This window comes from Hemicordylus capensis, chromosome 2 (assembly GCF_027244095.1).
Source record: "Hemicordylus capensis ecotype Gifberg chromosome 2, rHemCap1.1.pri, whole genome shotgun sequence".
Taxonomy (NCBI): domain Eukaryota; kingdom Metazoa; phylum Chordata; class Lepidosauria; order Squamata; family Cordylidae; genus Hemicordylus; species Hemicordylus capensis.
In genome coordinates, this window is record NC_069658.1 from 346,908,197 (window position 1) to 346,922,850 (window position 14,654).

A 14,654-nucleotide genomic window follows, 5' to 3' on the forward strand; every position below is an offset into this window, starting at 1 on the left:
AAGTTGCATACCATTCTCACATGTTGCACATTCTTGTGTGAGAAGAATATACTTAATACTTAATTCGTAATGGATACAGAACTACCAAAAAGCTTTAATATACCGACCACTGACAAATGAAGCACAATATTTCTGAGAGACTAATCTGAGCATTTCTTATGAAACATTTTAAATGTACAACATATGGAACAATTGGGATTTGTAAAAAACATCTGCCAAAAGGCCCTGTCCCCCACCCAGTACAGTGGAATGCTAGAAACTGATGCAAGGCTTTAATAAAAACCCTTTCTCAGTAAACATCAATTCCAATATTATTAAAACATGCCTTTTATTAGCACTAAAAAGATTTCTTCTCAACACATTTATATCCTGTGGCTTTTATAGCAAAAACAAACAAATCTCCAGTTAGTAGATTATTATATAAATAAATAATAATTTAAACCACTTTGGTGGTCATTTGTAAACATTAAATAATCATTTCCGGCTGAATGGATTACACGGCAGATTTCAGATGTGGGTAAAGCAAAATAAAGGGCAATCTTCAGTAATGTTACAGTACTGTCAGCAATAATTCCATAGAGATCATAGATGGAAACATGTAAGAAACCATAAGGGAAATGTTAGGCACTATGTCGATAACACCATGGAAGTATAGAAACCTGATCTCATAAGTCAAGAGATAGAAATATTTGCTGACTGGCAAAAAATAATAATTGACTTAGGTGTATGAAATGACATTCTCAACAGTGAGTTGCTAGTGCAGGTCCTTTCCAGAACAGAGAGAGTATGCACACACTTACACAGAAGACTCTAGGATTCGTAGTTTGGGAGATAGAGGCTCACATATCAAGCAATATTATGTGCAATTTGCAACATAACGTTTGTGCAGTCACACAAGAGTGCTGTTGTATTAATTGCAAGAATTGCACACTGTGTTCACACAATTCTTGGGATTCATGCAAGAACACTGTTGTGCAATTGTACAAACTACATTGCAAGTGCACATAACATTGTGCAGTATGTCACTCAGAGAAATTTGTGTCTCCCTCTGCGATTGGTTTTCTCAAGAATTTCAGGTCCTAGAGTTCCTTAGTTCTTTCTGGCAAAGAGAGAGCCACTGATTAGCAACAGGAGGGAGGGACAAGCACCATAATAATCAGGGACAGTGGGAGCCATTGATGCTGATAGATTTGTAGGCTCCAGAGCATGAGTAAATGTGTGAGTTCTAGGGACAGGAGACAGAGTCTAAAGGGCATTCGCCACTTGTGTATAATATACATTCATGCCATACTCACCTATAAATATAAATCAATATAAATACAAATACAAGAAACCTAAGCTAACCAATGCCATTCAATTCTCCAATTTTTAAAAACATAAAATGCCTTTCTTGGAGGGTATGAGGAGGAGACCCATTTCACACATCTGTCCTGGGCCCAGAGAAATGATGCTTTAGCACTGCTTCCTTAAAAGACAACAAAGGAGCCAGAAAAGAACTAATCTCAATCTTATCTCAATCTTTGCCTGAGCCATGAGATCTCCCACACAAATGACCCTAAGTTAATTTTAGTAGCTTCACCCCTCCCCACCCCCACTGCCAGGTTCTGAATGCCCAGCTGAGGGTTAAGCAGCCTAGGAGACATTGGTAGGAAATGGGGTTTCGGCTCCTCTCCCTCTTCCTTGCTGATTCTCACTTACAAATGCTCACTCTGCCCTGCATTTGTATAATCTCAGCAATACATGTTTACAAAGATTACATGTAGTCTCCCAGCCTCATTAACTTTTTGAAAGTGCCTACCAAGATGTAGCAGCTTCCACTTTGACACTAGGGATCTTGACACAGATTGTATACATATATCTGTACATAACATATACAGATAAGTTTAATGAAATTCAAATAGAAACAGCTGATTCCTTCATGTTTATTAAGATGCAGTGCAGTTTGCACTTCTGCTAGGATGGTATGAAATCAGACTGTTCTCCTGTTCTCCCAGCTGAAGAATGCAAAGGGATGGTCAAGATTTGTGGGAAGGAGTGCTCCTACACTCAGCAATCTGAACACTTATTCTGACTTGGTGGTAGGAATGTGCAAAAAACCAGAAAGCCTGGTTTGGTTTGGGTCAAACTGGACTCAAAACAAACCAGGTCCGGCCTGATCTGGTCTTGTGCACACCTGAACCAGGCCCAATTTGATGCAAATTGGTTTTGGGGGGGTGGGGGTGGGGGGGTTTCAGGGCCAGTAAGGATTCCTCTTTATCAGTACAGGGGAAGGGGGGACCAGAAGGGACTAAAGAAAAAGAGTTGGGTGAGAGAAAAGAACAAATTTACCTTCAATTTGCTGCTGCCAGGGGCTCTGGCAGTCTCGGGGGTGGCGAGTGGGAACTCTCCTCACCCACCCCCTCTGGAGTGGGCAGCCCTAGTTCGGGCCTGTTTCAGGCCTGTGCTTGGCAGCAAAAAAAATAATGAGCACAGGCCATTTTTTTCTGTCACACACGTGCAGAGGCCTAAAATGAGCCTGCCTGCTCCGGTGGGGGTGGGGAGTCCCTGCTGCCACACCCAATCACCTTCAGGAGCACTGTAGCTGCCGCCAGCAGCAAATTGAAGAGCATTTTTTTACTTCCCTCCCACCCCAACTCTTTTTCTTTAGGCCCCTGGTTCCCTCCTTTACTGGTAAAGGGGAATCCTTACCGTATTCCCCTTTACCAGTGATTTTCAACCTAGTTTGAGCCAAACTGGGTCCAGTTTGGCTTGACCTTCAGGCTTGAAGTTCAGCCAGCTCACACACCTCTAGTTTGTTGGCCCAGGGTAGTTGCTCCCTGAAAGAATTTCTCAGCTTCATTAGCCTAAGACTGAAATGCTGAATCAGCTTACATCCTAAACATAAAGTCAGATAAAAGGATCATAACACATTCTTACATGCAAGCCTATCTTCTTAATTGACTAAATAATATTAGTTAATAACACTATCGTCCTTTCTTTTATGGAGTCTAATGCTTCCATAGGCCTTATTTCTATCTTACCTTAAGGTGTGATGGGTGATGTTTATTTTAAAATGATTAATAACAATAATGTCTTCAAACCATACAATAATGAAACATGAAGTTTATTCAGTGAAGCTTTCATAAGTCAAGAACATGCCAGAATTATTGCTGAATGTGTAATCTTAATTCTCTCCCCAAGCACAAAGGGCCATACCAGGAACAAACAAACTATAATACATTTACTAGTATAACATATTGCTGATCTTTAATAGTGGACTCCCAAGATCTGTCCAAAGGGCAACACTAATAGCACCCATTTACAAATATCTAATTTTCAGTAGTCTCCAATCTGAAAGGATGTTTCCACATGAAAATACAGAACAGTATTTCACATCCATTATGAACTTTCTTACAAAGAGACAAGAAGTAGTTCTGGTAAGAACTAATCTGCTTACATTCCTTTCACTTTAGCTACAACTGCACTAAATTTGGTTCAAATCAGTTAGGTGGTTCACAAGTCAGCCCTCTTGTGCCTCAAACATTTACATATTTGCAATCTTGAATCGGGGTGGATGACATCATCACAGACTACACCACTGAGATGTCGTTATGTGTCCCTACAGCTGTAGCAAATTTGGTCCAAATCGGTGAGATGGTTCACAAGTTAGCCCACTTGCGCCTCAAATGTTTATGCATCTGCCATCTTGACCTGGGGTGGATGACATCGTAACAAAATATGCCATTGAGATGTTCTTGTGTGTTCCTACAGCTGCACCCAATTTGGTTCATATTGGCTCAGCCATTGCAAAGTTGACGGCACACACACACACACACACACACACACACACACACACACTGCCAGGGGATCTCATAAGCTTACTTTCCTTAAGGAAAGTAAGCTAAAAATAAGCATAAAGCAAGAGGGGAAGTACCACAAAGCAGTATTCAATTAAATATGAGACAACCTTAGAATTGCCTTTCTGGGAATTTCTAAAAATTCTCCCCAAAAGTGCCAAATAAGGTCCTGCTTGCCTTTTTAATATGGTCTTTCCCTACTCATACTTCAGAAGAGCCTTAGGCACTGCTGCAGCAGCAGCAGCACCAGAGGCCTGCCACCCGGGGGAGCAGGGTTGGTTGCAGAAGCAGTGGAGCTAGTACCAGAACCTCCAATGGAGGTGTGGAGGCACAGAGTGCCTGCCTGGGGGAGCAGAGGCAATGGTGGCAGCGGCAGGGCCAGCGCTAGAGGCCTCCCATGGAGGCACAGCAGCACAGTCCTGCCACTGGGCCGCAGTAAGCAGTGGGGGTAGCAGGGCTGGGAATAGCAGCCATCAACCGGTCAGATGGTGGCAAAAGCAGTGGTGACCTGAAGACACAGTGGTGAGTCCTTATAAACTTTAACTGTAAAGCAGGATGTTCAATAAGTAAATTGGTAAAAGATCAGGTCAGTTCCTACCCAATATCAGTTCAGAAAGTGTTGGGGAGACCATCTGTCTTCTCTCTCTCTTTTTAAGAGTAGTTATTGGAATTGACCTGATATTTCCAGTGTTGCATAGGCCTAATAATAATAATAATAATAATAATAATAATAATAATAATAATTCAATTTCTATACCGCTTTTCCAAAAATGGCTCAGGGCGATTTACACAGAGAAATAATAAATAAATAAGATGGATTCCTGTCCCCAAAGGGCTCACAATCTATAAGAAACATGACACCAGCAACAGTCACTGGAGGTACTGTGCTGGGGGTGGATAGGGCCAGTTACTCTCCCCCTGCTAAATAAAGAGAATCACCATGTTAAAAAGTGCCTCTTTGCCAAGTCAGCAGGGGTCAGATAATAATATCCTGGATGGGCCTATCCTGGATGGGCCATCTGGTCCATCTGCCCCTGGTCTCCATCAAGGATTCTATCGTTATTACCTAATGAATTATTTGTGCTACATTGGCAGTGAATCTTTATTATCCTTGCTCTGGAAGATAAAGGCCAGACACATGAGCAGTAATCATATAAGCTCCCAGTAGACATTCTGTTCACATGCCAGCAGCATCAAAATAGCAGCATAGGCCTATAATATGGTAATAAGATAAGGAGCAACAGACTCTTTGGGCTGTACTAAGATTCCCTCAGGCAATATGAGCTCCCCATTTTTAGTGTATTTATTTTTAAAGTTGTGAACCCCCTGATGACAGGACTTTTAACATTCAGAAAAACTGTAGTAAGCTACTTTGATTCTCTGGGACAAAACAGAATATAATTCAAATAAATAAAAAAACCCATCAAGTGCAGCAGTTTGAAATGGGCCAGTTGAAGTTGTTTTGATTTATAGCTTTCAAGAGCATTTAACTGGACAAAATTCTTGAAAAAAGGCACCCTACCAAACATAAATGTTTCTATAGCTTTCCTGTCAACAGGGGAAAAACAAAATATTTCTTAGTTTTGTTTGCCTATTATTTATTTTCTGTCATAAAACTTTAAGCTCTGGTACATACTAATAAATTGCCCAGACATCTTGTGAAATAGATGAAAGATTGTGTTTTATAAAACTTTCCATTTATCTCTCTTGACTCCATTTTTTAAAACATGTCTGGTAATACCTTTTGTCTTGATATCTAAGGTAATTTTCTTATGATCAAATAAATAAGTACTGTATATTGGTCTGTATGTGTTTTACATACAGCTAATGAGTGCTAATAACCTAGCACACGGTGTTACATTAAAACTGAGGAAAGACAGAATTGAAAATTCTAAGTTTTTAGAATTTACTCTACTTTTTTCTTTTCATGAAAAAGGTGTTGCTCTGAATATTTTACTGATGGAGTGTGGCTAGAGGTTGTATAGTTTCCACAGACAAGAGAAGTGTCAGTGCTTATCCACCTGATAGGGATGTGCATGGAACCAGTGGTTCTGCCAGTCTGAAGGCAGCGGAGGTCTCCCTTTAAGACTGGGGGGGAGGGTGCACTTACCCCTCCCACCAGGGACGTAACTATAATAAGGCAAAGGGAGACAGTTGTCTGGGGGCCCACTGCCTTGGGGGGAGGCCCAGAGGCAAGTCACAAGACTGACTCCCCCAGCCGCTCACCCTCCCGGGCTTCCTTCAGTTGTATTCATCCTCCAAAACTGATGTGAGTGTTAAGACCTGGAGCTACCAGAACAGCATGTCTTTCTCTAATACCATTCAATGACTTGCATCGTCCACAATTTACAAAACCTTTTAAATAATTTAGGATGATGTTCTATTGTGGCACATCAGTGTGTGTGTGTGTGTGTGTGTGTGTATGCTTTTTGTTACCACTATTCAGCCTCATTTAAGATTTCTTTACTTCATGAACTGAGCTTCAGTGAGCAGGGGCCCCATTTTAAACCTTGTCTCTGGGCCCACTCCAACCTTGCTAAGCCCCTGCCTCCCGTCACTTTCCCCCTGCCGGCATCAGTATTTTAAAAATCCCTTTGGGGCAGTAGCTTACCAACCTGCTGCCCCGTTGGCCTTGTCTTCTGGATATTTTAATTGTTGAAATGTTTTAATATTTTATTGGCTGTTTTTAATGTTTTGTAAACCACCCAGAGAACTTGCATTTTGTGCGGTATAGAAATGTATTCAATAAATAAATAAATAAATAAATAAATAAATAAATAAATAAATAAATAAGACCAGAATCTTCTGCAAATATTTTTTGCACCACTGACTTTCTTATTAATGCAATCAATCTCAAACAAGCCATTTTCTTTTAAATAACCTTTCATTAAGAATTCCTGTTTGTCTCTCTGATGTAGCAGAAAACATTCTTGAATTTTACTTCATAGCCTCTGTGTGTGGCATGTTTGACTGAAATTAAACTGCTTTCAAGTGCCAGGACATAAAGAGCTCCCTCATTTCTCAAGGTTATGCTCCATCCCTTTGACAGCTTGCATCTGATTTTTGCTTTCCCTCTGCAATGATCTTTCTGCCATCTGCCAGGCTTATTGGGGTTTTATAATTCAAGTTCATCTCACTAAATAGTTCCTTGTCTTTAATCAGATTTGCAGTTGCAGCACTATCAAGAACTAGATTCCCTTAGCTTTCAGCATCACTTTTAAAAGATACAGGAATTTCAAAAATATTCCATATCCCTTTTCTACCCTTTTCTTTGAATCACCGTTAGCCCTGTTTTTCTGGTATGGAGAAATTCTGGGTGATGAGTAATCTCTCTTGGAATTTTCTTCAGCAGGGTGGCTGTGGCCAGAGCCTTTGTTCTGAAGACAATTGGCTTACAAATGGCCAGGCTTCCTACCCAGCCAAAAGACCTTGCTCTTTGGTCTGAAATGCTGTAACATGACTCTTTTAGTCAGAGAGCTCACTAGGGATTGCATCTGATCTCATATCAAAACCCTGAAGTCTAGAAATCACAAATTACAAACCAATCTCCTCTTTTGATTCCAAAACAAAACGTATCACTTCAGTTCATTTTATTTGTGGCTGCTGAACAGAAAAATATACACAGTCCAAACAGTAACAATAACTAACTCAGGTATTCATAAATCTAATGAAATCAAACTATACAGGTACTCTCTTATCATGAATTCTAATGGCAACAAGGCAAAACTTAGTGACTGAATAAGTGATTTTGTCATCATTGTCATTTTGGAATTTTCTTGTTTCGATTTGTATCCGAATCGAAACACCCCCATTTTGTTTTGCACCCAAATTTTCTGAATCCGAATCAGCCCTGTTTTGTTTTGTAGCCGAATTTTCCGAATCCAAATCAATTTGGATTTTTAAAAAGGCTCCCAGGGCAAAAAGAGTGGGTGGTGGTGGTAGTGTCCAATGGGTGGAAGCTACCACCCAAATTTCAAAGGAATTAGGCAAAGGGCTGATTTTTTGTGAATTTTTTAAGTTTACACATCTTTAAGAATTTTCCCATAGGGAATAATGGAGATTACAGCAAATGTATGGCTTCAAATCAAGGGGAAAGGGATGACCCAGAGCGGAGTGTGGTGGGTGGTAGTGCCCAATGGGGGCAAGGAAACTTCCAGAATTATTTCAAAGAAATTGGGCAAAGGGCTGATCTTTTGTGATTTGATGAAGTTTACATGTCTAAGATTTCTCCCATAGGGAATAATGGAGGTTTAGGTTTCAGCAGCCCCATAATTCCACTTGGGGGCACTGGGGTTGCCCAGAGCGAGGGGTTGTGTAGTGCACATAGGGTGCCAACCACCCCCATACCCACAAGCCCATGGGGTACTGGGTTTTGTTGTTTCTGAGGTGTTCGTTGTAGATTCTCTGGTAGCATATGAGATTTTTAGTGAAAAACAAGAATCCACTCTCATATGCTACCAGAAAATCTACACTCAGAACACCACAGAATCAACAGAACCCAGCACCCCATGGGTTAGCAATCCTTCCCCTGGCCAATGTGGGGTCAGTAAAGAGTGGCAAGAAGCAAAAGAGCCAATGGGGAACAAGGAGGGAATTGTCAGCAGGTCAGCCCATGATTTAGGTCACCAATCAGAAGGCTGGATGGGTGGGAAATTCAAAGAGATGTCAAACACAAAATGGAGACTGACTCAGAGATCACCACAAAATGGAGGTCCGAAACAACAAAACATTTTGTAGCCAAAACAGGGGCGTTTGTTTTGTATACAAAACTTTTGGATCTGGAAAATGGGTGTTTTATTTTGTCTACAAAACACCCAAAACAGGTTGTTTTGGGTACAAAACGTTTTGTATCCGAAACATTTCGCACATCCCTAATCTGGTGTATTGTGTGGCAGATGTTTGTCTGTTTGTAGTCGGAAGTCCCATAATATTTTTGCATCTTCATTTCCTACCACTTTTTCAATTTTATGGTCCCACCAATCTTTGGCTACAGGTAGCTTGTATTTTTTGCAGATGTCCCAGTGTATCTTCCCTGCTACCTTGTCATGCCTTTGTTTGTAGTCAGTCGGTGCGATCTTTTTACAACAGCTGATTAGGTGGTCCACTGTTTCATCTGCTTCTTTACAAAGGCGGCACTTGCTGTTTGTGGTGGATTTTTCAACTTTTGCTCTTATTGCATTTGTTTTTAGTGCCTGTTCTTGTGCAGCCAGTATTAAACCCTCCGTTTCTTTCTTCAAGCTGCCATTCTTAAGCCATTGCCAGGTCTTGGTGATGTCTGATTTTCCAGTTATATTGTGCAAATATTGACCATGCAGGGGCTTATTTTTCCATTTTTCTGCGCGGTTCTTGACTTGTTCTTTCTTGTAGGCCAGCTTTCTTTCATTGGTGTTGAATAGTTTTGCGCTATTGACCATTTTAAGTGCATCTTCTTCACTGTCCTTCATCTATTCTTCAAGGCCTCTTTTCTCCTTCTCTACTGTTTGATGGACTTGCAGCATTCCTCTTCCACCTGAGCTGTGAGGGAGGTATAGCCTATCTACATCACTGCGGGGGTGTAGAGCATGATTGATAGTCATGATTTTCCTGGTCTTACGATCTAACGTCTCTAGCTCTGCCTGGGTCCAGTCTATTATTCCTGCACTGTATCTGATAACAGGTATAGCCCAGGTGTTTATGGCATGTATGGTGTTCCCGCCATTGAGTTTGGACTTGAGGATTTTTCTAACTCTCCTGATGTATTCACTTCCAATTTTTCTTTTCACTTCAGTGTGTGCGATGTTATCAGCCTGGAGAATGCCCAAGTATTTGTAAGGTTCTTTCTCTTCCAGGTTCTTGATCTTGCTTCCATTGGGCAGTTCTATTCCTTCTGTTTTTGTTATTTTCCCTCTGTTCATTATTAATGCTGCACACTTGTCTAGTCCAAACTCCACTGCTATATCACTACTGAATATACAGACAGTGTTTAGCAGTGATTCAATTTCTGACTGGGACTTTCCATACAACTTCAGATCATCCATGTACAGCAGATGGTTGATTTTACTTGATGTTTTAGATCAGGGATTCTCAAACTTGGGTCCTCAGGTGTTATTGGACTTCAACTCCCATAATCCCCAGCCTCAGTGGCCTTTGCTTGAGGATTATGGGAGTTGAAGTCCAATAACACCTGAGGACCCAAGTTTGAGAATCACTGTTTTAGATGTTTGGTATCTGAGGCCTGTTTTGTTTAGTATTTGTGAAAGTGGAGTCATGGCGATTACAAACAACAGAGGGGATAGTGAGTCCCCTTGGAAAATACCTCTTCTAATGCTAACCTGTCCAAGTGTCTCGCCATTGATTGTTAACTGTGTACTCCACATGCTCATTGCTTTTTTAATAAATATCTGAATGTTTTTGCTGACACCAGTTGTTTAACATTTTAGTATCCATGTGTGAGGCAATGAGTCAAAGGCTTTCTTGTAGTCAATCCATGCAACACTTAGATTGGTTTTTCTTCTCTTGCAATTTTCTAAAATCGTTTTGTCAATCAGCAGCTGGTCTTTTGTGCCTCTGGTGTTCGGGCAATTTCCTTTCTGTTCAACTGGAAGCTGTTTGTTAGTTAATAAGTGTTGCATTCCTTCATATGCTATTATTCCGGAATGTGAACCTTGTTTTAGATGGGGTGGCACTGCCCCCAAAGGAGCGTGGATTTGGGGGTCCTTTTAGACTCACACCTCCTGCTTGAAGAGCAGGTGGAGGCTGCGGCCAGAAGTGCTTTTGCTCAGCTTCATCTGATTTGCCAATTACGCCTTACCTTGATCAGCAGGCATTAATGACAGTGACCCATGCCCTTGTTATCTCCCGCTTAGATTATTGTAATGCTGTCTATCTAGGGTTACCTTTGAGGATGATCAGGAAGCTATAGAATGGTCCAGAATGCCGCAGCATGCCTACTCATGGGTGCCAGAAAATATGACAGGGTAACACCTCTCCTGCAATCATTGCACTGGTTGCCTATTCACTTCTGAGTACAATTTAAGGTCCTGGTTTTGACCTTCAAAGCCTTGCAGGGCTTGGCTCCTGTCTACCTACAGACCTGCCTCTCCCATCCAGTTACATCCCATCCGGTTAGATCATCTCAGATGGTCCTTTTGTTGGTCCCTGATTTCCAAGAGGTTCGGGTCACTAGGACCCATGAAAGGGCCTTTTTGGTTGCTGCCCCACTTCTTTGGAACTCTCTTCCCCTTCAGCTTCGTTTAGCCCCTTCCTTACTGATTTTTAAAGAAAAATCTATAATAATTTGAACATGGTTGGCAGGCAGATTATCGGTCTATAATTAATTGGAACTGCACCTTTTGCTGGGTCTTTCATGATGAGATGAGTTTTCCCAGTTGTTAGCCATTGTTCAATATCACCTCCTTGCAAAATGTGATTGAACTTTTTTGATAGTTGTTTATGAAGGCTTGTTAGGTGTTTAAGCCAAAAGTCATCCAGTTCATCGTCGCCTGGTGCAGTCCAATTTTTAATTTTCTTTGCTCTTTCACTTATTAATTCTGGTGTTATTATTAGATCTTGCATTTGTTGGTTACATTTTTGACCTCTTTCACCCAGCCTGCTTTATTATTATAGTCTATTGGATTGTCCCATAATTTCCCACAGAATTGCACTATTTCTTCTTTATTTGGTGTTTCTATGTTTCTTGTATTATTTAATTTACACAGTCAGACGGGTGTTATTGACTGTTTTGTTTTATGCAGACGTCGAATCCTTCCCAAGAACCTGGGATGGTTGAATTTTATTGTCAATGTTGTTGCTGTTGTTATAGATATCGTTGTTGTTGTTATTTTAACCTATTTCTATACTGCCCCAAACCCACGTCTCTAGGTGGATCCATCCTCCACCCGCATGCAAACAAGCAAACAAATAAGCAAAGAACAAGCAAACAAAACAAAAACTTAAAACAGTAGTTAAAATAAATGACAACAGAAAACTTAAAACAGTAGTTAAAACAAAATAAATGATATAGTAGAAGTTAAAACATTACAATTTAAATTTTAAAACAAGATTTTAAAACGATGTTAAAACCATTAAAACAATATTTAATTAAAAGCCTTGGTGAATAGGTGCATCTTTAAAGACTTTTAAAAAGTTTTCAGAGATGGGGAGGCTCTTATTTCAGCAGGGAGTGTGTTCCAAAGCTTTGGGGCAGCAGCGGAGAAGCCCGTCCCCGAGTAGCCACCGGACGAGCCAGTGGCAACTACAGATGAACCTATCCTGATGATCTGAATGGGTGGTGGGGTTCTTAACAAAGAAGATGTTCTCTTAAATATCCAGGGCCCAAGCCATTTAGGGCTTTATAGATTATAACCAAGACCTTGTATTTTGCCTGGAAACATATTGGCAGCCAGTGTAGTTCCTTCAATATGGGAGTAATATGGTCTCTCCGAGAGGACCCAGAGACCAACCTGGCTGCTTCATTCTGAACTATCACGCCCTCGCTCTCAGATAGCGAGGAGGAAGGGGATGCTGACAGCCCTTCAGCTGATGCAGGGGTGCCCGAGGGGCAGAGCCCGGCTGTTGGTTCCCAAGAGACGGCTGAGGCATGTCCAGTTGATGTCTCAGAGCAAGAACTGAGGGACACCATTCAAAAGTCCAGCTTTTGAAGAACAACAGTCTCCATCTGGAACCTGCCCAAGAGGTAGGAGTGGAACCCTCGCAAAGTAGTGCCTCCCACAATCGACCCCCTCAGATGCTCCAGAAGGATACTATGATCGATAGTATCCAAAGCCGCTGAGCGGTCCAATAGGACCAACAGAGTCACACTTTCTCTATCAATTCCCAATTGGAGATCATCCATCAGGCTGACCAGGACAGTTTCCACCCCATAGCCCTTTGAAGCAAACAAGGTGCTGATGAGGGCCCTCAGTCTAACAGGGGGTGGGAGTTGATCCTATGAGGTGGGATAAAGCATTTGAAGCATTTTAGTGCAGGGGGAAAAATGATAATGGGGGACTTTTCTAGAGGTTTAGAAAATTATTCATGGTGTGGGTAGTGAGTAGAGAGATATTTTCTCCTTCTTTAACAGTACTAAAAGTCAGGGTTATCCAATGATTTCAGTCAGCAATAGATTCAGAACAGACAAAAGGAACACCATCACACATATTGTGTACAGTATGGAATTTGCTACCACAAGGCATCATGTTGGCTAATGGCTTCAGTGGCATCAAAAGGGATTAGACAAATACATGGAGGAGAAGCCCATCAACAGCTGTAAGTCATGAGAGCAAAATGGAACATGTTTGTTTGAAGTGTTTATGACACTCAATACCTGTTTCTGGGCACTCAGGGAGTCAACAGGAGAGGCTGTTGCCTTCATTGCTTGTTTGTGGGCTTTTCAGAAGTATCTGGCTGCTAAAAATAGGTTGCTAACTAGATGGACCCTGGATCTAATCAAGCACAGCTTTTATTTCCATGCTAAAAACATATTACTTGTTACCAACTTCAGACTTCAACATGACAAAACACCAACAAACAATAGTATGTTCATATTTCCAAATTTCAGTACCAGTTACCAAGCACAGCTTACATAGAATTAAATAAGGTTTAAAAATCAAACCCTATTTCACCTTGTCTCAGATGTAAAAAGGCAGAAGTCAAGACATTTAATATATGAAGAAAATGTCCCCAAATGAGAGCCTTGGTTTAAGCCAACTCTTAATTAACATTCTGGCAAAGCATGAATGTAAAAGAGGAATACACAGAGACATACAGGAGATAAAAAGTAAATTAATGACACACTGTCCAATTTTACAGGCTCCATGTTCAACACATTTTAGAAGAAAATGCAAATAGTGCTTTAAAAAAAAACAGAAATAACTACTGGTAACACACTGTCAAAACCCAAGCTTTGTATTCAAAAAGCCTAAAACAGAACAGGCAGAGATGAATTTGTAATGCCCAAACTCCCACTTCAGTTCTTAAAAGCAGTGAAGGCTCAGAAATTATTGCAATGATTAATCTCTTTCCTTCCTGAATTTCCTTTTAGGCACAGCTTGGATCAAACACCCTGTAGATTAGGAGTGATGTAAATATAGATAGTTTTGCATGCTTGGGAGAAATGGTTTTACAGCTTTTATTTGCCACAGGGAGCTAACTAACTAGTGGAATTAGGGACTTTTCTGAAAGAAAGCAGGATTAGCTCCACTTCCTTTAGATAAATGCAGTTCTCAGTGTTGCCTTTCTAGTCAACAGAAGTCTCTAACTTAAAGTTTAGAGGGACAGATGTTTTATCTGGGAACTTGTCCAGATCTTTACCAAAAAACCCTCCAAAACAACAACAACAAACAATTTAAACTCAGTATTGGACAACTTGGACCCGAGCAAAGGTTCCAGCAGTACTGAATCAATATAGTAAATAAATTGCTGGATACTAATTGGTCAATGGACTAGGGGCTACTATCAGGATTCAGACCTTATGACATATGGCAGTCTACCTATTCAAGTCTTTAAAACAAACAAACAAACAAACAAACAAACAAAAACCATCCATATTATTCTCAGAAGGCTTTCTTTCTGACAAGGTGCACCCACAATCAAAGCTGACCGGAAACCAGTAGGATGCTTTTCATGAATTATTCCACCCCCTTCCCTCTGATGTTTCCCTAATACTATGAAAGTTTTGGATGCTGATTGGAAATGGGAATATGTCCATATTTCTGAAGCAACCAAATCTATGCTGCCTGTCTTCATAGCACTGGCATGCAATGAAACTATGAATACAAAATAGCAAGAATGGGAACATCAGTCCCATTGCTTCATCAGTGGAGATGCATTCATTATCCC

General features: G+C 40.8%; 1 protein-coding gene across 5 annotated transcripts in view; it reads right to left on the minus strand.

Moving 5' to 3' along the window:
• The window catches only part of SPOCK1 (SPARC (osteonectin), cwcv and kazal like domains proteoglycan 1), a 904,393-nt gene that overhangs the window by 387,780 nt on the left and 501,959 nt on the right, over nt 1–14,654 (minus strand). The window lies entirely within an intron of this gene.